This window comes from Emys orbicularis, chromosome 19, assembly GCF_028017835.1.
Source record: "Emys orbicularis isolate rEmyOrb1 chromosome 19, rEmyOrb1.hap1, whole genome shotgun sequence".
NCBI lineage: Eukaryota > Metazoa > Chordata > Testudines > Emydidae > Emys > Emys orbicularis.
Window position 1 is genome coordinate 10,158,872 of NC_088701.1, and position 25,599 is coordinate 10,184,470.

The following is a 25,599-nucleotide window of genomic DNA, read 5'->3' on the forward strand; positions in this document are numbered from 1 at the left end:
TCCGTGTCTCCCCCATGCCGCATCCCCACTCCCAGCCCCGGTTCAGGGAGGTACTGGGGGGTGGGGGGAAGACACGAGGTAAGGGGGATGTGATCCTCAAAAGTTTGGGGATCGCTGTATTAGAGTGCAGGATAGGATAGGTGGGTGAAAGATGTATGATGTCTGTACGGAAATGGTTTTGTTGCATTTTCAATCTTGGTTATGACTAAACTCAATATTAAAGGGAGAAAAAGACGGAGCAAAATCCTAAATGTGGCATTAATTTTCTAGGTTACAATCTCATGCAAACCTTGCTTCGAAAGTGTGTGCCAGGCCTAATTTATTTTATCTATCGTTAATCCAGCCAGGGGATGACATAGTCTTAATGGCAGAAGCTCTAGAAAAGCTTTTTCTGCAGAAAATCTCTGAAATGACTGAGGAAGAAACTGAAATTGTAATAGTCCAGGCAAAAGGAAGAGGACGTGGGAGGAAGGAAGCAGGTAAAGTACTTTACTGACCACTCTTGAGTTCAGTCCTTGTTATTGTTCAGGGGTACCCTCTAGTGCCCACTGGTTGCAGGGTCCATGCAATTTGAATAAAATAGCAAAAAATTAACAGCCACCCTCATGTAATTGTCAAACTACAAGTCACAACATACAGTGCTTAATCTTAATTTCAGCTGCTTATCTACATTGGATATCTGAGCTGTTGACAGCGAATGGATATGAGCCACATTTTAGAACTCCCTTGACCATGTTTGCCTTTGGGCACCCTGCTTATGCAGTAGAACCATACTAATATGTACACATTATAATTAGCACAAGTAAATGGTTCTCTCCTTACTTTTCAGTGAAGTTTAAAAGATGAGGATTATAGGAGTGAAATCTTATTACTGTCACTTCATTATATTTACTAAATATACTATCAGTACATTGTGAAGGCCCATAAAAGTAAATTACAGTAGTCAAACAAGCAGAGTATGTTGTATTATACCATTTCCCTGAGTTTTACTGTGTTTTCATGTAACAGCTAATTTGGTTAATTAAGTCATCATGGCAAATAGGTTCTACTGTAATTAGGAAAGGATTAGTAACTGAAGGGAAACTGATTCTCAAAAGTCTAACGTTACTTGCATGTTTGTTTTGGTGACACCTACATAACCCTTCAAGAATATTAAGGTTTAGATGTAACCATGCTCCTAATGCAAAAAGCATCTGAAAACAGGAGCAACAAGCAGAATAAAGCACTGAAGTCGTTTTTGCACCTAAGAGGCATCCATATTGGTGACAGCTTTTAATTTTGATAGATCTATCTACTGGGTGGGTTTTCCAAGGTTATGTATATACAACATATTTTTATTGCATTTTGTAATAATCTGCCATCATTTGAAAAAGTGTGCTTGCTACCTTTGAGATGAAATGCTCTTCACTGAAGATAAATTCAGCTTTGTGTAGACAGCTTACACAAGGCATGTGCCCCACTGAATTATCACTCATGCTCTATTTTGAGGGCTAAACTGATGCATTGGCTTTGTGTGGATCTTTGCATGGTGGGGTTTTCAGCCTGAATGCTTTATACTTTGTTTATTTAAAGGTGAACTACATCACATTGAAGGATATTTAAAATTACAATGAGTAAAACTATGCATGTAAACTTACGTTCGATATTTGTATTGTGTGCTTACATCTCAAGCCTACACATTTTTAATAATTTAGGTTTTTTGGAGCTTGGTTCATAGATTCATAGTCTTAAGGCTGGAAGGGACCATTGTGATCTAGGACTGACCTCCTGTATATTGCAGGACATAGGACATCCCTACATTAATTCAGATTTGAATAAGACCAATCCAACTTGATTTAAAAATTTCCAGAGAGACTCAACAGCAGCCCTTGGTAAGATGTTCCAATGGTAGATCTAAGTATGTTGACTTCAGCTACGTTATTCACTTAGATCGATTTTCCCCCCACACCCAGTGTAGACCAGGGCTGAGTTAAATAAATTGAGCTCCTTGAGCCTTTACCTATTTAACCTCTCCAAATTTTTCAACGTCCTGGAATTGTGGACACCAGAACTGGATATAGTATTCCAATAGCAGTTGCAACAGTGCCAAATTCTGAGGGAATATAATATCATACTTTTAAATTTAAAAAATCAAGTTAGTTTGACAATATCTTTTTTATACGAATCATGTCTAATTGGCATTACCCTCCTTTAATTCTTTATTAATCAAGTCCCATAGCAGCTGCTCCATTATTTTGCCCAGGCTCAGTGTCAGTCGGAGAGGCCTATAGTTACTTGAGTCATCCTGTGTATCCTTTCTAAATACTGGCACAACCTTAGCTTGGTTTCTTTCCTCTGTAACTTCTCCACTATTCCAAGACTTATTGAAAATCATGTTGAGTGCAGCAAGCTCCTCAGCTTGCTCTTTTAAAACTCTTGGAGGCAAGTTACCCAGAGCTGCTGATTTTAAAAATGTCTGACTTCAGTAGCTGCTGTTTAATGTGCTTCTTAGTTACTGTTGGAATGGAAAGTGTTTCATCATCATCTTATGTTGTGAATTCATCTGGCTCTTTCTCAAAAGCAGAACAGAAATAAATGACACGGTATTCTTGCCAGCAAGTTAAAGTAGTATGGGTGGGATGAATGGACTGTAAGGTGGATAGAAAGCTGGCTAGATCGTCGGGCTCAACGTGTAGTGATCAATGGCTCCATGTCTAGTTGGCAGCCGGTATCAATCGGAGTGCCCCAAGTGTCGGTCCTGGGGCTGGTTTTGTTCAGTATCTTCATTAATGATCTAGAAGATGGTATGGACTGCACCCTCAGCAAGTTTGCAGATGACACTAAACTGGGAGGAGTGGTAGATACATTGGAGGGTAGGGATAGGATACAGAGGGACCTAGACAAATTAGAGGATTGGGCCAAAAGAAATTTGATGAGGTTCAACAAGGACAAGTGCAGAGTCCTGCACTTAGGACGGAAGAATCCCATGCACTGCTACAGACTAGGGACTGAATGGCTAAGCAGCAGTTCTGCAGAAAAGGACCTAGGGGTTACAGTGGCTGAGAAGCTGGATATGAGTCAACAGTGTGCCTTTATTGCCAAGAAGGCTAACGGCATTTTGGGCTGTGTAAGTAGGGGCATTGCCAGCAGATCGAGGGACGTGATCACTCCCCTCTATTCGACACTGGTGAGGCCTCATCTGGAGTACTGTGTCCAATTTTGGGCCCCACAGTACAAGAAGGCTGTGGGAAAAATTGGAAAGAGTCCAGCGGAGGGCAACAAAAATGATTAGGAGGCTGGAGCACATGACTTATGAGAAGTGGCTGAGGGAACTGGGATTGTTTAGTCTGCAGAAGAGAAGAATGAGGGGGGATTTGATAGCTGCTTTCAACTACCTGAAAGGGGGTTCCAAAGAGGATGGATCTAGACTGTTCTCAGTGGTACCGGATGACAGAACAAGGAGTAATGGTCTCAAATTACAGTGGGGAAGGTTTAGGTTGGATCTTAGGAAAAACTTTTTCACTAGTAGGGTGGTGAAGCACTGGGAATGGGTTACCTAGGGAGGTGGTGGAATCTCCTTCCTTAGAGGTTTTTAAGGTCAGGCTTGACAAAGCCCTGGCTGGGATGATTTAGTTGTGGTTTGGTCCTGCTTTGAGCAGGAGGGGGTTGGACTACATAACCTCCTGAGGTCCCTTCCAACCCTGCTATTCTATGGATCTATGATTCTGCCATATTATTATTGACAACTCTATCATTTCCATTAAGTAATGGACTAATAGCATTGTTATGATTCCTTTTGTTCTTAATATAATGTAAAAACTTTTTATTCTTAACTCTGCTGACCATAGATTTCTCTGTATACTTTTGCTTCCCTTATCAATTTTCTATATTTTCTACCTTCTAATTTATATATATTGCAATCAACTTCCCCTCTTTTCATTTGTTTTCATGGAGAGATCGATCGATAGATATAGATATATAGATAGATAGATCGATCTATCTATCTATATATATATGTGTGTGTGTGAATTATTTTATAGTTGCTTTCACTTCCCCTTGGCTTGGCTGGTCTTTTATTCAGTGTTCTCCATTGTTAACCATCTTTCTCAGTTGTGACTTTTTGAGCATTTAGTTAAAAGTTCTTACACAGTTCCCAATTATCATTCACATTTTTGTGTGTAAATTCTTTCTTCCAGCTGATTTGACTGAGTTATCTTCATCTTTGTGAAATTCGCCTTTTAAAACATTACTTATCCATATTACTGGCTTGGACATTATTAACAAATGCGATCAAATCATAATCACTTGCATCTCTGAATGTTTTAGTTCTGTGACTAATTCTTCATTTGTCAAGGGGAGGTCTACTCTAGATTTTTCCCCATATTGGATGCATCATTTTTTGAGTTAGGAAATTGTCATTTATAGTTTTAAAAATTCTGAGTATGTTTTAATACTGGCAGCATGAGACCCTCGAGCATGTGTCATTCAAATTGAAGTCCTCCCCAAGTTATAGGTAGGTCTTTTAAGGATACAGCCATCCTGTTCTCCATTGTGATTTGGTGGTCTGTAACAGCCACCAGCTAATACCCCATCTTGTGCCTTAATCTGTTAGAGAACATTGATCCATAAGCTTTCAAGATCACTTGCTTTTGACTTCTCAGTAACTCGGAAGCAGGCAGTGCTGGTTTTGACAGAATGCCAATCTCCACCCCCTTTTGTCCACTTAGGGCAGGTCTTCACTACCCGCCGGATCGGGTAGTGAAGACGTGATAAAATCAATCCCCGATCACACTCCCCATCGACTCCGGAACTCCAGCTCGCGAGAGATGGAAGCGGAGTTGACGGGGGAGCGGGAGCGGTCGACTCACCGCCGTCCACACAGCCAGGTAAGTCAACCTAAGATACACCGACTTCAGCTACGCTATTCGCGTAGCTGAAGTTGCGTATCTTAGGTCGACCCCCCCACTAGTGTAGACCTGGGCTTAGTCTTTCCTAAATAGCTACTTATAACCATTAGTTTTAACATTCCAATCATGCTAATTTTCCCACTGGGTTTTAGTGATATGAACAAGTGAGATGATACACTTGTAAATGAGCAATTCCATTTCTACTTTTTTATTACCCAGCCTCCTGGCATTGATGTATAGGCAATTATAGCATTTCTTCTCTTCACATCCCTTTGTTCCTTGATTCCTTTTGTTTTCAACATCATTTGTTCCCTGTTTTCATCCTCCCCTTTTGTTAGTTTAATGCCCACCTGTCTAGTCTAGGCAGTCTGTCCCCTAGAAGATTGGTTCCCGTTCTCCTGGGATGAAGGCCATCCAAGCTATACAGCCCCCTCTCTCCATAGAAAGTAGACTAGTGTTCCATAAAACATTGCTCTGCACTGGTTTAGTTCAGGCCCAAAGCTCTTGCTCAACAAATGTTTTTTTACATCTCTTGTATGTTGTATTTGAAAATAGGTTTTAATTAGCATCTTTGTGGGTTTGACCACCACCTTGCTGAAAGGTTACTCTTCTAACACCAGTAGTATAGGATCCTAGTGGAGAAAATGGCTTACTGGTTTCTATCATCTTTATAAGCAGATTTAACAATGACTTCACTGTATAGTCACTAGTCTTTGGTTTAACTGATAAATAAGATAGTTCATGTGATAAGCTGTGGAGGATGGGAAGCTTACTGCAGGTGTTGAGGAAGAACCTTTCTGCAAACAGAGTGTACTTGGACAGCTGTCTTCTGTATTCCAATAGGATAATGTTCACTAGCTCACCCTCTGCTTGATCTTGCAGTGAAGTTATAATGTCATATTTGTGACATTAGTGTGTTGGCATCACTTCAGGGTTCCCTGATATCAATTCAGTATTACAGTGGGTGTGCCCTCTGGGGAAATGTACCTTCAAATAAGCCTCTCATTAGCCTAGTAAACTGTGCCAACTACTAGTGGGTGTGTCAGGAATAGCCACGAGGAGTGGAATCTGCCAGAAGCCTCAAGAACTGAGCATCTCTTTGACCTGCATCTTGTAGTATACGAATCCTTCCTGCAATCTGGATATGTTCAGTTAGCTGCTGGTGTCTGGGATAAGCCACAGCACAATTCTCACTGTTCTAAGTTTGTGATTATGAATAATGGACTTTGTTTTATAAATTAATGTTTTTGGTTGAGATTAAAAAAATAAAGCTGTAACAGGACACTTTAGAGACCAACCTGTAGAATTCAGGTAGGGAGAGAGGCAGACTGTAAAAGAGGGGGAGAGAGAGGAGGAGGGGGAGGGAGAGAGAGAGTGTGTGTGTGTGTGTGTGTGTGTTCCACAGCATGAAGTTCTCCAGTGTGTAGATTGAGTCTTATATTACCAGAATCCCAAATGTAGCCAGCAGAAGTTTTGAAAGCATATATTCTTCTTCTAGAAGTGTCCCTGTGGGTGTTCCGCTTTAGGTGTCTTGATGCCATGTGCTTTTAATCAGAGATTTGTGGTAGCAGTGCCTGGTTGGGCCATGCACACGGTGTAGCCATCTCGCGCCCTGCCAAGCGGTTACATTAGTGGTGTGCAGCCAACCCCCCAGTTCCTTCTCTACCACTTTTGGCTTGAGTCGGAGTGACCAGCAGCACCCTCTCTTACCTCAAATAAGCTTAATAGTTCATAGTTGTTCCTGATAGTGTTAGCTTAGTTGTAGTTAGCTGCCCCATCCCCTTGCCCTTCATATTTAATATTTTACTTTTTCATTTTAAAAAAATTATATTTTTCACCTTTCCTCTTTTACCCCTGCCTCCCTTGTCAGGTACTCAGCTATTGCCTTAAAAGAAAAAGGGCGGGAGGGGAATGGAGAAACAGGGATAAACCCTGTTTTTCTTTCCAAGGACTTGTTCTCTCAAGCCTGCCCAGCGCACCTGGCTTTAAACACTGCCTGATTTGCAGACTTTCCATACTGGTCTCTAACGGCTATGCACAGTGTCCCCCCTGCCTTGGCAAGACACACATTACCCAAAAGTGTCTGCACTGCAGAAAACTGACAGCCTGGACAAGGAAGGCCAGGGATCTCCAATTGAAGCTCCTTATGATGAAGAAATCCCTCAGACTGGCCTCCAAGCCCGAGTCCAGGACGCTTCCTGGCCAACGGGCGGCAGCATCTGACGGGGTCTGCTTCAACAGCGGCTGCTAAGGAGCCTGCTTCTAGAAAGGATACCAAAAAGCCACACTCATCCCCACACCGAGAATTGCCTAAAAGAAAGTGATCTCCAAATGAAAAATCTGCCCCGGTATTGATGGCACCAAGAGCGCACCGGGAACGTCCGGTGCTGAGACTTTCCGAGGAGCTAAAGACCCTATGTGGGCAAGCTTTCTAATAGAGGTTCACACAGTAAAGTCAAGCCTCCCAGCTTGGCACCTACGCAGCAGAAGAAAACCTCTGCACCAAGCACACTAATCACATCAGCTATACCATCAGGGGCTCGTTCACCTGCACATCTACCAATGTGATATATGCCATCATGTGCCAGCAATGCCCCTCTGCCATGTACATTGGCCAAACCGGACAGTCTCTACGCAAAAGAATTAATGGACACAAATCTGACATCAGGAACCATAATACTCAAAAACCAGTGGGAGAACACTTTAACCTGTCTGGCCATTCTTTGACAGATCTGCGGGTGGCTATCTTAAAACAGAAAAACTTCAAAAACAGACTCCACGGAGAGACTGCTGAGCTGGAATTGATATGCAAACTAGACACAATCAACTCAGGGCTAAATAGGGATTGGGAATCGCTGAGCCATTACAAACATTGACTCTATCTCCCCTTGTAAGTATTCTCACACTTGCTTCTTATCAAACTGTCTGTACTGGGCTATCTTGATTATCACTTCAAAAGTTTTTTTTTTTTTTTTTTTCTCCTCTCTTACTTAATTGGCCTCTCAGACTTGGTAAGACAACTCCCACCTGTTCATGCTCTCTGTATGTGTGTATATATATCTCCTCAATATATGTTTCACTCTATATGCATCCGAAGAAGTGGGTTGTAGCCCACGAAAGCTTATGCTCTAATAAATTTGTTAGTCTCTAAGGTGCCACAAGTACTCCTGTTATTTTTGAGGATACAGACTAACACGGCTGCTACTCTGAAAGCAGTACAATGGCGCCATCTGCTGTACCTATGAAGCACAGCTCTGTCATCTGCACCGACAGCTTCAACTCTTATTCCTGGTCAGTGCACGTCCCTGGCACCGAGTGTCACAGTTCCGCAGCAATTGGGCGTGTGGACCTGAAAGTGACCTCAACACTTGAATCTCCTCTACTTGGTATGGACATTACCCCATCTAGACCAGGACCAAGCCTGTTAACCACTCCCTGTGGATCAGCCCCTCCTATCTCCAATGATGAGGAAGAAGAGGATGAGGCAGTAATATACACTTCATCACTAAACATCTACAGACATGCAGGGCTGGTATGGTCAACCATGGGCACTGCCTCTATACCATTCCCACCAAACTGGCCATACTGGGATCCACGGGTAATGTATAGGGCCCAAAACCTCAGGCCCCCTATCCCGTCTAGGTCCATAGTAGCATGGTCCTCTTTGCCAACTGTCCCAGCACTCTCAGAGACACAAGAGGAAGAGACCCAGGAGCCTGAGGACACAACTGAAGGTGACACTTTGCTGCCCACTCACATCTCATTCTTCTCTCCTCCTCCCCCCCTTCCCCCAAACTACAGGGGATGATTTTATATCTTTTCAAGACCTCTTCAAAAGCACAACTACCAGAGACTTAACACAAGCTCACGGACATACTCCAGGCATCCCCAGCAGCAAAGATAGCCCTGCCAATTCATGATGCTATCAGGGAGCCTGTAAAAATAACCTGGCAGACACCTTCTACAGCCCCTCCCTCGTGTAAGCGGTCTGATAAACAGTATTACATGACAGCAAAAGGCGCTGAGTTTTTATTCACTCACCCCGCACCAAACTCTCTGGTGGTGGGTACGGTCAACCAAAGGGGAAAACAACACCAGTCCAGAACGACCCCATATAATAAGGATTAGAAAAGGCTAGATCTCTTCGAATGGAAAGCCTACTCCTCCGCCACACTCCAGTTCCACATAGCTGATTTTGCGGCCCTACTGGCAAAATACACACACAGTCTGTTTGCTAAAATGTCAGAATTTATTGAAAGTTTGCCTGATGACAAAAAAGAGCAATATAAGGCAAACATCTCATCGCCAGGATGGCTCTACAGGCCTCTCTTGACTCTGCAGACACAGCAGCATGGTCCATTGCTACATCTATGGTCATGCACCATGCATCCTGGCTCCATCTTTCTGGGTTCCCAAGGGAGGTCCAAGCAACTGTTGAGGACTTGCCCTTTGAAGATCAAAAATTATTCACAGACAAAACCGGTGTCTCTCTACGCACCCGAGGGTGACCTTAAAAGCCCTGGATATCTTTATATCTGCAAATAAGAAACAGTAGGTTTTACAACCAGAGATTCCGGTCTCTGCCATACTTCCGACCACAAAGACAGTACAATCAATGGCATAAACAAAAATGGAACAGACGTCGGCAGAACCAAGATCAACCTTTGACGTCTCAACCATCCACCACCAGACAATCATTTTGAAGGTGTGATCGAGGGCACGAGACCACCACACTCTGATTCCGAAACCAGATATGGTGCCCCACCCATTTGGAGACCATCTGTCACCATGCTACCCAGTCTGGAACACCATCATGACAGACAAATGAGTTGTAGAGATTATCCAGAAGTGCTACTCCATCCTCTTTTTATTTCTATCCCACCCCTCTTCCCCGTCCCTCTTCAGGGACCCCTCTCACGAGCACCTGTTGTAACAGGAAATAAACCACTTCATACAATTAGGTGCCATAGAACCTGTACCATCAGAACACGGGGAGAGGTTTTTATTCCCATTACGTTCTAACTCAGAAAAAGACTGGCAGGTGGAAACCCATCCTGGATTTACAAAAACTCAACAAATTTATGAGAACACAACATTTCAAAGTGGTGACTCTAATGTCAGAATTATTGTGGTTAGAGAAAGGACACTGGCTTTTGGCCCCCGACCTCCAGAATGCTTATTTTCATCTTACCATTCACCCGCCACTCAGAAGATTCCTGAGATTCAGCCTAGGGAAACAGCATTTTCAATACAGAGTACTACCCTTCGGCCTTTCCACTGCTTTTCCTAGCTTTTTAGTCTGAGGGCTTTGCGTTTCAGTGATGAGGCTGCTGTAAATTGGTTTGCCAAGCTCCGCATCCAATAAGAAGAATGGTTGGGTTAGTGGTGGTTGTACTTGAGACATCTTAACTGTTACACAATGCCACGGTTTTGTGTTGAAATTGTAGCTATAATTTATAAGTGACTAAATTTGGCCACAGCTTTTTTCCTCAATAAATTGAATCTGTGGACACATCCCTGCTTACTGAAGTCATGCACATGCTGCTGCATGTCCTGCTAAAGAGTTTCCAGTGCTTTGCTGAAAGAGCAATACTGGGAAATGGCAGCCAAAATATAGATACAGTAGAACGTCAGAGTTATGAACACCTCGGGAATGGAGGTGGTTCGGAACTCTGAACAAAGCATTATGGTGGTTCTTTCAAAAGTTTACAACTGAGCATTGAGTTAATACAGTTTTGAAACTTTATTATGCAGAAGAAAAATGCTGTTTTTAACCATCTTAATTTAAATGAAAGAAACAGAGAAACAGTTTCCTTACCTTTGTCAAATCTTTTTTTAAACTTTCCCTTTTTTGGTAGTTTACGTTTAACACAGTGCTTCACTGTATTTGCCTTTCTTTTTTTGGTCTCTGCTACTGCCTGATTGCGTGCTTCCAGTTCCAAATGGGATGTGTGGGTGACTGGTGTGTTCATAACTCTGAGGTTCTACTGTATTTGCTGGCCTACACTGTTGTTGACGTCACCAGGCATCACCATCACCCTAGGTAACTTGGGAGGGTGGAAAATCACAAGTGTCAATGAAGCCTTCCTGCACTAGGCCTGAACCAAACTCCTTCCATGTTTAAACTCTAATCGACCTCAAAAGCCAGGTGCAAGTGGAATGTATAAGCAACCTGCTATCAGTGGTAACCCCCCTTACCGGTAGCAAGCGGTAATAATGAGGCCTGCATGTTTCTGGCTGAAGGGAAAAAGGACAAGATAACGGTTTAAAGAAGTTACTAACAAACTAGGCTTATAGCTGCCAAGAATGACTTAACTGCTTAAATGTACTTGATATTTGCTTAGTAACTGTTACCAGGGAAGGGAGGGGTAAAGGGGGAGGAAGGGAGGGGTAGCGGGGGAAGGGGGGGTGAGGCTTGACTGCAAAAGGTATAAAGGAAAAAAAATTGTTTCTGTTACTGTGCTTGATTTGAGACGTGCCAGTCTCCTTGCACCGCTTTGAGATCTCAAATAAACTTTGTTTGCTTCTCCACCTGGTGTGTTTATTGGCGCGAAGCACACCGGGCCACGAACCTTCGCTGTTGCTTTGCCTCGGGCACCCTGTGCTGGCAACAGTCTTGGCGTCCCTGGGTGGGCTCGAGGCTGAAATTTAGCCTTGCCCGGACCCCTCTCGGAGGTTGGCAGATTGCGGCGACGACCGATGCCCAGCGCGCACTGGTAACTTTACCGGGGGCCTCGGCGGAGACGTGGTTTGGTCGACCCCAGAGGGCACAACGGTGCAACGCGCTCGAGTAGTGGAGAAGCAGCTGCGGGCGACGGTGGGGAACCGGTCCCGTGGATAGGGCGACGGTGCAGAACCGGACCCTTGGATAAGGTAGGAACAGTCCAGTGGGGACTTTATCTGTCTTGACCTGGGGACGCCCAGTGTCTACCTGTTTTGACCTGGGGACGCCCAGTGTCTCCCTACGGGGCAGGGACAGAGTACAGCAGGCAGGGCAAGGTGTACACCCTTGGAATGCATTCTGGTGAACTGGAAAGTGTTTGGATCGGATCCATTGATTAAAAGTAAACTAAAAAGATTCTGTACAGTAGACTGGCCTCAATATCAGCTAGAGGACCAGGAAAGGTGGCCACCGGAGGGATCACTTAATTATAACACGATCCTTCAGTTACTTCTGTTTTGTCAGCAAACGGGTAAATGGAATGAACATATGTATGTACAGTGGTTTATGTTGCTAAGAGATAGGTTAGATATTTTGCAAAAGTGTAATTTGACTCCGACAGGTTCGGTAGTAGCTACTGTTAGTCTCCAGAACCCCCCCCCCCACACACACAGCTGTAATGGCAGGTCCGGTGTCCCCTTCGGCTATCACACCCCCACCATATAAAGACAAGGTGTCTCAGGTTCCAGAGATTGCCCCCTCGGTGGAATTTTATCCGTTGATCACTGAGACCATGGTGTCCAGACATGGCTCAGATAGGAATCAGGACACTACTATGCAGGTTTACACCCATGTGCCTTTTAACCCGGTGGACCTAGCAGCCTTTAAGGCACAGGCAGGGGAATTCTCTACAAACCCAAGCAAGTTTATCTCGGTCTTTGAAGGGTGCCTGGCTAGCTGTAAGCCTGACTGTGATGATTGTAATGTCCTTATGCGGACCCTGCTGTCTGAGGTGGAGCGTAATCAGGTTGTGTCTAAAGAAAAGGAAAAGAGGCAAGCGAAAATGATGGTTGCAGCAGTACAGGCAGGGGAAAATTCCAGGAAAGGGAAGGGGCCTGGGAATGAAAGGCCGTGGGCGTGGGTGCCCTGGCTTACAGGAAAGGCGTCTGGGTCGCAACCAGTGTGCCAGATGCCGAAAGGAGGGACACTGGAAAAATGAGTGCCCCGAAAGGAAAGGTACCCCTATGATGGCAGCGGAGGATCAAGAATAGGGGTGTCAGGGAAGACTGACTATCCTGCCCCTGGAACCCTGAGTAAAAATGCGGGTGGAAGATTCGGACATAGACTTTTTAATAGACTCTGGAGCTGCACAAACTGCCGTAAACCAACCCCTGCAGCTGCCTGTGTCAGAGTCCCTCACTGTGGTGGGTGCCACAGGGAAAGGAACCAAGTGCCCAGTATATGCCCCAGCGGAATGTGCTTTGGGGAACAGAACTCTATTTCACAAACTGGTTTACCTCCCCGATTGTCCAACACTTCTACTGGGACGGGACCTGCTATGTCGCTTAGGAGCCACCCTGCATTTCACCCAAGATGAAATAACCCTCACCTTACCCCCAGAGAATGCCTGGATAATGACCCTTGCAATTGAGCCCTCAGCCTTGCAAGCCCCAGAGTGGAGTCAGTGGGAGGACAAAAGGAGGGTTAAAAAGCAGCTTTGTTGGACAGTGTTGGCCCAGGGATTTAAAAATTCCCCCACCCTTTTCGGCCAGGCCCTGGCCAGAGACTTGGAGGAGTGGGACAATGAGGACAGGGTCCTCCTCCTGCAATATGTGGATGACTTGTTAATTGCCGCTGTGGGTCTCACCTCTTGCCTTAAAGCCACTGTGAGCCTCCTGAACTTTGTTGGACTCTTCAAAAGTGGGTGTGCTCGTCCTGGTTTGTTGCTCCAAAGCTCTGTATAGAAGTTATTTTACTGGAAGGGTGTATAATGGCAATGTGTATGTGTTCATTGTTGGGAAAAGGTGTATAAGTGAAGAGTGGAAGTTTCCTTTGTAAGTTAAAAGAAGCCAAGAAGGAGAGAAGGAAAAAGAACAGAACGAGTTAACTGAGGAAAAAAATATAGCTAGCAAGCTCAGTCCAAAGATAAGGTGCTGGCACCATCCAAGGACATTGTCCACAGCTGCAAAACACTGCCAGGCATTAATGAAATGTGTAAGGTTTCTTTTCTCACAGATAAAAGAAGTGCTAACCAAAGACCCTAGCAGCCCTGCCATTCATTGAAATAAGGAGACTGAGTCTACGTAAAGTCCATCAACGAAAAACTGCTTTGACTCCACACTGGAAAGGCCCTTTCCAAGTCCTGTTAACCACTAACACCGCTGTGAAGTGCCAAGGACTGCCTACCTGGACCCATGCTTCTCACTGTAAAAAGACAAGGTGAAGTGCTAGTAACCTCTCCCTTGTCCACTGACAGACCTACTGTGCCTTTGGATTTTTCTAAAAAGAAGCAAAACTATTACAGGGTGATGTGCTAGTAACCTCTCCCCTGTATGATGCTAAACCACACTGTTTCAGGAAAAGAGAAGAAGAAGCATTTGCTTCATTGAAACCACAAAGTCCAGGAATTCCTGACTACAAAAGACATTAAGAACTGACCCTGGTGAAGAGACAAATAATTATATGCTGTCAGGGAGGGTCTTACCCAGCTTATGAATACATATTTTCTAACCTCTGGACTTAGACCCCTGGCCTTCCAGGTACAGGCTGAATGTCTAGTCTGCCAAAAGAACAACCCTCGACCAGGAGTGTCAGTGCCACCAGCCACTCTGGAACCTACCCCAGGCCCGGGGCTGGTTTGGCAAATAGACTTTACTGAGTTCCCCCGGACCCAAGGATTCAGATACCTTCTCGTCTTGGTGGATCGATTCAGCGGATGGCCTGAAGCCTTCCCATGTCGTAACAACACTGCCAAAACGGTGGCTCTGAAATTTGTCAAGGAGATCATTCCCCGCTTCGGACTCCCCCAGTGGATGGAATCTGACAACGGAACACACTTCACATCCCAAGTCGTTCAAAAGATATCGGATGCCCTGCAAATCCCCTGGAAGCTCCACACTCCATGGCGACCACAGGCCAGTGGAGTAGTGGAACGCACAAATCAGACACTTAAGTGGCACCTCTCAAAGGTCTGCCAAGAGGCTTCCCTTAAGTGGCCTGATGCCTTACCCCTTGTTTTGCTCCGCATTCGCGCTCTCCCAAAGGGCAGGTTAGGGCTCAGTCCCTTCGAGATTATGTTTGGAAGGGCATGGCCTATGAACGGTACACCGGTTCTGGCAGTGGAGTGGGAAATGGGATGTGGCTTTTTCATCTCAGTATATGTGCTCTCTGTCTGCTGTTCTCTGTTCTCTCCACAGGTATACCAGAGATTTGCAGCCTCTCCCGCTGGATGCCCTGATCCACTCCTTGCAGCCAGGTGAATCCGTACTCGTTCGGACCTGGAAGGACGAGCCTCTCCAAGAGAAGTGAAAGGGACCCCACACCGTCCTGCTGGTCTCCCACACAGCAGCAAAGGTCGAGGGACACAAGAACTGGATTCATCACTCTCGTCTGAAGGCAGTGCCCGCTCCTGAACGGTGGACCGTCCAGCCTACGGAAAAGGACTACCAGCGACGACCTGGGACTTTAACAGTTTTCAAAAAAACAATAAGATCTGCTGGAAATGCCCTGTGGTCTCTTTGAACAGTCGCAGCGCACTCCCTGCGAAAACTCTAAGCGTTGGTTGTGTTTACTCTCACAGGACCGGCCTAACCTGGTGGCCTGGTCCCTTTTGTTTTTAATCTGCCTACTATTGGTAATTGTTATTTTGTGGGTATTTGGGGAATTGTAATTGTTAGGCCTTAGGGTCACCTGCCCAGCATGAGTTCAGGTCCAGGGTCTGCCACAGTGGTACTCTTTGCCATAGGGACACTCCTTTCGTTACCTCCCGTTTCCCCCAGGCACATGTGGGATGGAAAGGAATCCCTACTAACTTGGAAACAAACACCTATGAGTCCCTGAAGATTTGCTTTGCCCAAAAGTTTAACCTCTCTAACTGCTAAGTATGCTCCCAAATCCCGCACCACGCAGTAGGGTTACCCTGGAGGGTAGTTCCCCAAAATTGGTCAAATATCTGCTGGGGATGGTTCAGTAGGGGAAGAAATACCTCGGGTACCTCCTTGTCGCAAAACTGTACCATTGAATCCCAGTATGCATTAAGGGACAACCCCTGGCCGCCCCAGGCAGCGTAAATCTTTGTATGCCACCTCAAAGCCCATTAAGAAAGAAGACAGGTTGGGTATAATCCTCCTCCCATCCTATGGGGTGGGACGGCTAACCCAATTTTATCGTAGGCTCTCTGTGTTTCTCACCAAGTATGCCAATAAGACCTTAGCCATAAAGAAAAGCCTTAACTCAGAGCTTTACCAGCTCCGGTTGCTGTCCCTGCAAAACAGACAGGCCTTAGATTATGTTTTAGCCTCCCAGGGCGGGGTGTGTGCCCTTATTGGAAGTGAATGTTGTACTTATGTCCCAGAAAACTCACAGGACATTAACAAGCACATCCTATCAGCCAAACAGAGCAGTGGAAGGCCCAGGAAAGGGAACCCACAGGTTTCGATTCCCTTTGGAGTTGGCTGCCCAACCTAGGAGGACTGGGAAATAGCCTTGTGCGTCTCCTCCTCACGGGTGTGGTACTGTGCTTGGTCACCCTCCTCCTGATTGCCTGTTTTAAGATGCTCCTCCGTAAGCTTTGTGCCCCCCGTTCCCCAGAAGTCCCGGCATACCCTCTCATTGAGAACCCCAGCTTCATAGCACTCAAATCATATCTTGTCCACAGAATATGAGAAAACTCAGCCAAAAGCTTGTTGAGTATTCTCAAAGGAGGGAGTTGTTGACGTCACCAGGCATCACCATCACCCTAGGTAACTTGGGAGGGTGGAAAATCACAAGTGTCAATGAAGCCTTCCTGCACTAGGCCTGAACCAAACTCCTTCCATGTTTAAACTCTAATCGACCTCAAAAGCCAGGTGCAAGTGGAATGTATAAGCAACCTGCTATCAGTGGTAACCCCCCTTACCGGTAGCAAGCGGTAATAATGAGGCCTGCATGTTTCTGGCTGAAGGGAAAAAGGACAAGATAACGGTTTAAAGAAGTTACTAACAAACTAGGCTTATAGCTGCCAAGAATGACTTAACTGCTTAAATGTACTTGATATTTGCTTAGTAACTGTTACCAGGGAAGGGAGGGGTAAAGGGGGAGGAAGGGAGGGGTAGCGGGGGAAGGGGGGGTGAGGCTTGACTGCAAAAGGTATAAAGGAAAAAAAATTGTTTCTGTTACTGTGCTTGATTTGAGACGTGCCAGTCTCCTTGCACCGCTTTGAGATCTCAAATAAACTTTGTTTGCTTCTCCACCTGGTGTGTTTATTGGCGCGAAGCACACCGGGCCACGAACCTTCGCTGTTGCTTTGCCTCGGGCACCCTGTGCTGGCAACACTGTGATCTCTTAATTTCAGGTTGCTATCCTAGTTAGAACTTCTGCAAGCTAAAAATCAGTCATTTTTTGCTCATGATTAGGTTTTGTTAGTGATTGGGCGAATGGATGTTCCAAATAGTATGTAAGTTAAAATGTCAGGAAGTCCCTGTCTAGAATGATAGGTGCTCCTTTTCCTGCAATTTGCATATATAAAAATAGAACTGTTGCTAAACAGACACAGTGAAATATATCTGATGTCTGCTAGGAGGGTACTCTTGTAATGCCTGCTGGCTTGCAATGGGTGGGTGTCTTTCTCAGAAGTACTGCCTCCTAGCATGAGACGACTGTGCTGGCAAACGTCACCCTGCAAACACTATCAAAAGGAGGCAGTGCTTCTGGTTAACACCAGGTATGGTACCAAGTATCAGAGGGGTAACTGTGTTAGTCTGTATCCACAAAAACAACAAGGAGTCCAGTGACACCTTAAAGACTAACAGATTTATTTGGGCATAAGCTTTCGTGGGTAAGAAACCCAGAAGAAGTGCAAAAAGAAGTGGGTTTTTTACCCACGAAATCTTATGCCCAGATAAATCTGTTAGTCTTTAAGGTGCCACCAAGTATGGTGGAATTCCTCAATTACTTAGGGGCATGACTTTCAAAATGCCTTTCCCATCCTTTAATGTGGAAACCCTGTGTTCACAGGTATCTGGCTTTTGCACAGGTATCTGAGGTTCTTGTTGCATTTCACGTTAAAAGTTGCCTCCTGGGAGTTCCTGCTAGCCGGCAGATGGATGATCTTTCTCTGAGACTGTTGCAGATGTGTTGACGTGGCTGCTTATTGCCACTGAATAGCAACGGCTGTTGTTCATTGATGGGTATTGACTGCTTCTGAAGGAAGTTCTGCCCAGTGCGGTACCACAAGCCTGGTAACTGGGAACTGTAGCCAGGTGAATGGCCAGAAAAAGATAAGCAGGCAGGGGAAGGAGAATAGACTCTCACCTGGCTCTGATAGGGACCCCTCTGAGGGCAGTGTGTCTTTGGACCTGATTCTACTTAAAATGGACCATGGAAAATTTGATTAGTATCTGTCCTGAATTTGATTACTCGGGGAAGGATGCGCTAAAGTATTGTTACCCAAGCACCACTATTTAAAAAATAATAATGACCATTATGAAATGTGCATTTGTTGCCTGATCAAAATGAGTACGTTTGAAGCATTAAGTGTGGCCCTTCTTTATTCCTTCATTTTTTGACAGTTACACCCAAGCCAGGAGCATCTACGGTACAAAACGTAACTCAAGCATCATCCCCAGCTCAGACGCAGGCCCCACAACAGAATCTTCAGTCTGTGCAAACAACTCATTCCTTTCCTTCTGTGACCCCTGACCTTATTGTCCAGCCTCCAGTAATGACAGTGGTGCCTCCTCAACCACCTGCACCTCCTCCCCCACCTTCTGTTCCCCCAACCCCCGCTCCCCAGCCCATTCAGGCACACCCACCTGTTATCCCAACAGCTGCATAGCCTGTGAAGGTGAGTAAACAGGGACTCTGTGGAGTTAGTGAGTCAGGATTCTTTGTGTTCAATTTTCTCTCTAGAAGAGAGAAGATTTTTATTGGATGACTATTTTAAAACATTCACTGTGAAGTCCCTTTCATCTTAGGGTTTAAAATTGCTTTACAGATTTTTACTGATTGGAGGGATGGGACTGAGACACACAGAAGTGAAGGGTGGGATTTTCAAGAGCACTTAGGAGAGTTAGGCTCCTAACTCCTCATTTGTCTTCGAAAATCCCACCTGAGTTACTTGTCCAAGGTCATACAGCAGGTCAAGGGCAGAACCATAGATTGATGATTAGGGTCCAGGAGTTCTGATTCTCAGTCCTCTTCTCTAACCACTAAGACCCTGCCTCACTTGTCCTTATCCATTAAAAGTAGAATCTGTTTTCCATAGATTGTTGACTGTAGCAAAGTCATTGAGTAGAACAGTATTTGCCCATCACAATTTCCACTAAACATTTAGCCAGCAGCCTTGTGTACTGGGGTTAATAGTGTTTTTTTTTTTTTGAGGCTTTTCAAGGAAAAGAAAGCCATCTGGCTTGAAAAGCTGTGTCACTGTGGCTAAGCTATCCAAAAGTGACTAGTAATTTTGGGTGCCTCAATTTTTGGATGTGCAACATAACATTCTTTAAATTTACTATTCAAAAAGAGCTGAGTTCCCACCCAATAAAATTGGGCTCCTTTATTATGTCTCAAGTTGAGTACCTGAATCACTAGTTGCTTTTGAAAATTTTGGCATACATCTTCAGCAGATCAGATCCTGCTAACTAATATTTCTTATTTTGAGCAATGCCTTTTATATCATTGCATCAGTAAGATTGCCACTTCCTTTCTCCTGAGACATGGCACCTGACAGCCACAGAAGTTCTTGACAGAGTTAGGTACCCAAGTTATATGACCCTTCAGTGGGAGTTGGTCACCTGATTGCCTTAGGTACTTCTGAAAATCCCATCAAGCAACTCAGCCAAAATAATCCAAGATCTGGGCTTCTGTAAACACCGCACAAGCTGTAGAAATGAATCCTAAGAGGTTTACTTGACCCTAACATGGTTCTTAAGTAAAAGATTTTGAATACACCTCTACCCCGATATAACACGAATTTGGATATAACGCGGTAAAGCAGCGCTACTGGGGGGCGGGGCTGCGTGCTCCGGCGGATCAAAGCAAGTTCGATATAACGCGGTTTCACCTATAACGCAGTAAGATTTTTTTTGGCTCCCGAGGACAGCGTTATTTCGGGGTAGAGGTGTACTCATTTAACCATCCTCTTGACCTTTGCTAATATAATAAAGATAATTTGTAGTTACACATTTTCTAGAGGGCTCAGTACAAACTGCTTCCAGCATGCATATTTATAGAAAGCTTTTTAACTTTTTAGTCCTATCTCACCTGAGTACTTAGTGGTTAGACTTTAATATACAACCAGAGGTGGATCCTGTGAATACAATAGTAACAAAAGAGCACAAGACTAAATAAAATATTATAATGCTGTTGTATTTGTTGTTTTACAGACAAAAAAAGGAGTGAAGAGGAAAGCAGACACCACAACGCCAACAACAATAGATGCAATCCACGAATCCTCCTCGCTGCCCACTGAACCCAAGTCTGCCAAGATGGGCCCCCGAAGGGAAAGCAGCCGGCCAGTGAAACCTCCAAAGAAGGATGTTCCGGACTCTCAGCAGCATGTGGTAGAAAAGAGTAACAGTAACAAAGTGTCTGAGCAGTTAAAGTATTGCAGTGGCATCATCAAAGAGATGTTTGCCAAGAAGCATGCTGCCTACGCATGGCCCTTCTACAAACCTGTGGACGTGGAAGCACTGGGACTGCATGATTATTGTGATATCATTAAACATCCCATGGTTCTGAGCACAATCAAAGTAAGCTCAGTTTCACATAGCCAAAAATTAAAAAAAATTGACTGTGCAGGAGGAATAACTTCCCTGGGGAAATGCAGTCTGTTTGACATGCCAACTCCTGTATATGGGCGTACGTGTGCAGCTGCATGCTTAACATGGTGTGTTGTAGATATCCACCAAAAATGTGTGTGTTGCAAAAGAAAGGATTCTTCTCTGGGACTCTGTCTGAAATCAATTAACCATTCATTCTGTGTAGCCTGAGAATTCTGGTAGGTGGAGTCTCTCATCTGTCCATAGTGTGCTACTCTTTAAGTGACAGGTCCTGAAAAGAAGACAGTCCTTTCCAGAATGGGTCTTAAAAAAAAAAAAAAATTGCCTGTGCATTTTTTAAAAGTAAATGTCCTCTACTATGGCCAGCCTACACTGAATACCCTTAGCCAAGATAATGGGCTCAATCAATCAGTACAGATTGCTGTAGTAGGGGAATTTTCTTTAAAAAACAAAAAAAAAGAAAAACCACCACCACATTGGCTATTCACCTTTAAAGGAAATGTTCTGCTTAATATAAAGCACTATGTTTCCAGAGCATCTAAATCGAAGCCTTCTGCTGTGAGGACACAGCTAGCTCCCTCTCATAGAGTATTTGGGAGTTACTTATCCAAGAGAAGTAATTGCAAAGCAGTCCATATCTCTGCTGAAAATGTCAATTCATTGTTTGGAGCACTGTCATTTTATAACCTCATCATGGACATAGCTTTAAACTGCAGAATTCTTTGGTTGTATCAATTTAACTCTGAGCCCTAATATTCACACAACCCAGGTTTCTTTTTTAAAATACTTTAAGCAGAAGAAAGAGACAAATTTCTCTCTCCCCCACCCCATATTGAGATTACTCTAGGAACTTTGCCAGAATGAAGTGAATGAAGGAGTATAGTTTTTTTCTTCAATTGAATAATTAAAAACTGTGCTGAAGATTGAGCTGGTACCATCGCCCCTTTTTCTGAATATGCATAATAACTTTGCACATTCTGTAGTATTCTCCAAATCTAACCAAAAAAACCAACAAAAAACAGCTAGGAAATTCTGAAAAACCACAAGTACAGAGAGGATCTGGATGGCTGAAGCATTGGTAATGGGATAACAAAGTTCTTTATTCCAGGTCACTGGTTGAAATTTAGTTCAAGTTGGTTGTGAGCAAAAATCATTGCCCATGACAACTGTTTTATGTTTATATGAAATGCATTGGTGGGTCTTGTTCCAGTTGCTGATGGTCAGGTGTCCACCTCTCAAAAAAACACCATCACTTTTGGCCTTGTTGTTGGCAGGCACAGCAGAGAGGCAAAGGATTGAATGAGCCATGGAGACAGAACTATCCTCACCTCTGGCTCCTTCAGACAAAAATTGAGGTATATAATGAGATGGTGTGGACAACTGTCGATAAATTGAGATCTGCACACATCAGGGCTTCACACCACTACATTCACTTCATAATAAAATGAGGTTGCTGTGCAGGGAGTTTATTTTAAGGCTTGTGTTTTCGTAATGCCCGACAGTCTCACTCTGGACTGACTAAGCCTGCACAGTTCAACTGCTTTGTTTCTTTAATCAAGCTCTATCTCTTCCCCGGGGGCGGGGATAAGATTCATCCTTAGATTCTTGGGGGATTTGTTCCCACACTACTCTCAAAAATCCTACATTGCCACAGCCAGTTGGATGTGGTTCCCTGTGTCTGACAGAAAAATGCCAAGCATGTTGCCTTCTTGAATGCTTCCAAGTTCCTGCTGACCTGAAGGAGGGATTATCCTGTGGTCCCAATTTCTAATTCCTCAAACTGTCACTGCTATCCTGGACTGACCCGACTTGCGGGATGTCTTTAACTGCTACTGACAGTTTGGGATTTCTCTTATAAGAAAGTGATATAAAGATTAAAAACTTGTTTGTTTAAAAAATAATTTCAGGTGTGTGTGTGAAGTTTTAGCGCATTGTTGTTCAAACAAAACCCTGCAGTGTGATTGGTAATGATGTTCATGGGCATGGGGACCAGTAATCTAGTGGATTAGTTCCTTCATACTGTCCTTTGAATTGGTAGTCAGTGAAAGTGTCTGCCACATGTGGGCAGTCGCGTTCTCCCATGTAGCTTGCAGCTGCCCGTTATTATGGATGGATGTTCTATGAAGGAATACCAGCTCCAGCATACAATGTTCCATTTTGGTCTCAGCAGTTTAGCTGCATTGTATGCTATTTCTGTAGTCGTCTTTTGGATGCACCTCCATGTTATAGTTCAGGATGGCTGTAATGTGCTCCATTTTATGTAAATCCAATGCAGATCTCAGGTTTCTGGCAAGTTTCCAAAGCAATGCTCCATTTGGCAAAGGTTAGATATAGATGGAGATTAGGTGGAAGCCCAGAACTCTATGGCTGCCATAGATCCAAGATATTTCTTGTCCATTCAGTAACTTGTTTTGCTTGCTCTGTTGATAGTGGAGTTTTGTTTTCCCTTCTAGTCTAAACTGGAGAACCGGGAATACAGAGATGCTCAGGAATTTGCAGCAGATGTCCGATTGATGTTTTCCAATTGTTACAAATACAACCCTGCTGATCATGAGGTGGTAGCTATGGCACGGAAACTGCAGGTAAAGAAACTGCTTTGTTAGAGTGCTTTTCTGTTTTGAACTCGTACCTGAAACTTTATCATAACCTATACCCTAAACTTAAAAGTAAAATAAATTGAAGTACAGAAATATACCAGAATGGTACACTAAATTTTCAAAAACAAATCTTCCACATTGCAGTGTTAGCATGAACTGTAGTTGCTATACCAGCTTGAACAGACTGAACTGGTAACTTTTTTTTTCTTCTTCGAGTAGTGTCCCTATAGGCACTCCACTTCAGGTGTGCATGCATCCCTTGCATCTTTGATTGGAGGTTTTCAGTAGCAGTGCCTGTTAAGCCCATGCATGAACTCCAGACATCCTCGTTCCCTGTCCCAACTATGAGTAGAGCTGTGTGGCAAACCTCCCTCAGCCTGAGAGAGTGTCTAGCATGCCTGCTTCTAGCGTTGCCCTAAGCTTGCTTTAGGATCATCTAATTTTTAATTTCGTGTAATTATTCACTTCTACAAGTTGTATTTTATAATTTCTTTGCTTCATTTGAGGCGAGCTTTTTTCAGTGCTTCTCCTTCTCCCCGCCTGAGGGGTTCCCTATGGGTTTTTTTGCCTTGTCGCCAGTGTATGCCAGGATCTCTGGGATTCAAGTACAGTCTCATGTCTCAGGAATCTGTCCCACTGAGTGCTGGACATTGCCAGTACAATTACTGTTTAGGGTACAGTCATATCTCTCAAAAGCACAATACCTATTTAACTTTAAGATCAAAGCTAGAAAAAAACAGGAGATTAAATTCAAGCTCCTCTACGATGGAGCACTCCCATCTTCGAATCCAGGCCACGATACTCCCCTGTACATCAGCCTTTGAGCGTAGTGCCTCATCAGCTTCTGCACCAGATTTCCCCCCACCTTTTCAGGGAAAGATGTTGGAGGGTACCAAATAGGCACTTCAAAAGAGGAGTTCTAGTTCTCCTCATGAAGAGCCTATTTCAAAAAAGCCCCAGTGTCTTCAGAAATTGACTGTCAGAGACCTCAGGTCCTGGACTGAATACTGCTGAGGCTCCAGGCTCTGGTAATACTGGGAAGTCTTCTAAGACTCAGAGCCCTTCAAAGAGCCACAGTAACAACCATACATTGGTATCAAAGCTATACTCAGTACCACCTAAGCATGAACGCATTAGGAGAGACAATACATTCTCTGCTTCCAGAAGTGCTGTACCGACAGGCCATCCTGTGCTGCCTTTGGTTTCTAGACAAGTGATCCAGGGTCCCTTGGTGCGTCCAAAGGAGTCGTCATCTTTGGTACCAATGACTTCTGCTAGACAGGACCCATCAAAGCAGGTCTCAACCTGGTACAGATTGTGGAACATTCCTCATTCTCAGCACAAATCCACCTGATACCACAAGAATTTAGGTATTCAAGAGACTTGTTTGTCTCAGAAGAGCCGAAGTCTCCCCTCTCAATGGGGAGTACCTGTTGATACTGATATCAACCGGGTCACCAGGATTAGATCTTTCCCTGGTGCCACCTGCTTCTCCAGTACTTTCTGAGCTAGGCAGAGCTCATCCTGTAGACAATAATGAGGACCTCTCTTCAGATTCCCAAATCTTTGTGCAAGGACCTGTCGGCATAGGGACATCTTCCCTAACACCTTTATGGAAAGAGAGGATCTAGAGGCAAGACAAATCTATGTCCCTTCTCATTGGTCTGAGCAGCATTGGATGCCATCTTCTGTGCTTAATGGCTTTCCTCAGTGGCTATATTAGAATCTTTGGGCCACCAATTAACGGTTTTCAAGAGCCTCATGCCTTTCTCATGGTGACCACTGGGAAGACTGTTGCTTCCAACTGACAGAACGCATGCACCTTGTACCTTTGTAACATAACATGCCAGGTTACATCTTTGCTCTGTCCAGGGATGGCTCAGGATAATTTATAGCCTGAAGAAGCACAATCTAGTGTCTTTCCTTCACTGAGTACTGGACTTACTCAGTTGGTGGAAGGACCCATCCAATGTTTGTGCAGGTGTTCCTTTCATCCAGCCTCATATCACCGTAACATTAGATGCAGCCATGGTGGGGTGCAGGGGCACACTTGGGGACGCTCACCATTCAGGGCAAATTGTCTGCCCAAGTGTCTCTTCTAGAGTTTCCAGAGGTGGACTTGTTTACTGCCACCACCAACAGGAAGTACAAGAAATTCTGCTCAAGAGGAGGGTGGACTCCTTTCCTCATTCCTTGGAAAAAAGGCCCCTTCTCCATGCATATCCTCCCACAGCTTTGATCTTGAGAGTGTTGAACAAGATCAGACAAGAAAAACCCAGGGCCATTTTAGTTATCCCATAGTGACCAAGTCAAGCGTGGTACCCTTAGCTGATTCGTCTTTGTTGTCTGGCATCTCCCCACTTGCTGTCTCAGGATTCCCGTTGGACTCTTCATCCCAACCTGGGAATTCTTCATCTCAGAGCTTGGTTCCTTGATGGTGCTTGGGGATAGCATCTTCCTATTCTGCAGAGGTATAACAG

General features: G+C 44.5%; 1 pseudogene; it reads left to right on the top strand.

Moving 5' to 3' along the window:
• Nucleotides 1-25,599, top strand: part of LOC135892056 (bromodomain-containing protein 4-like) — a 145,883-nt pseudogene that overhangs the window by 48,003 nt on the left and 72,281 nt on the right.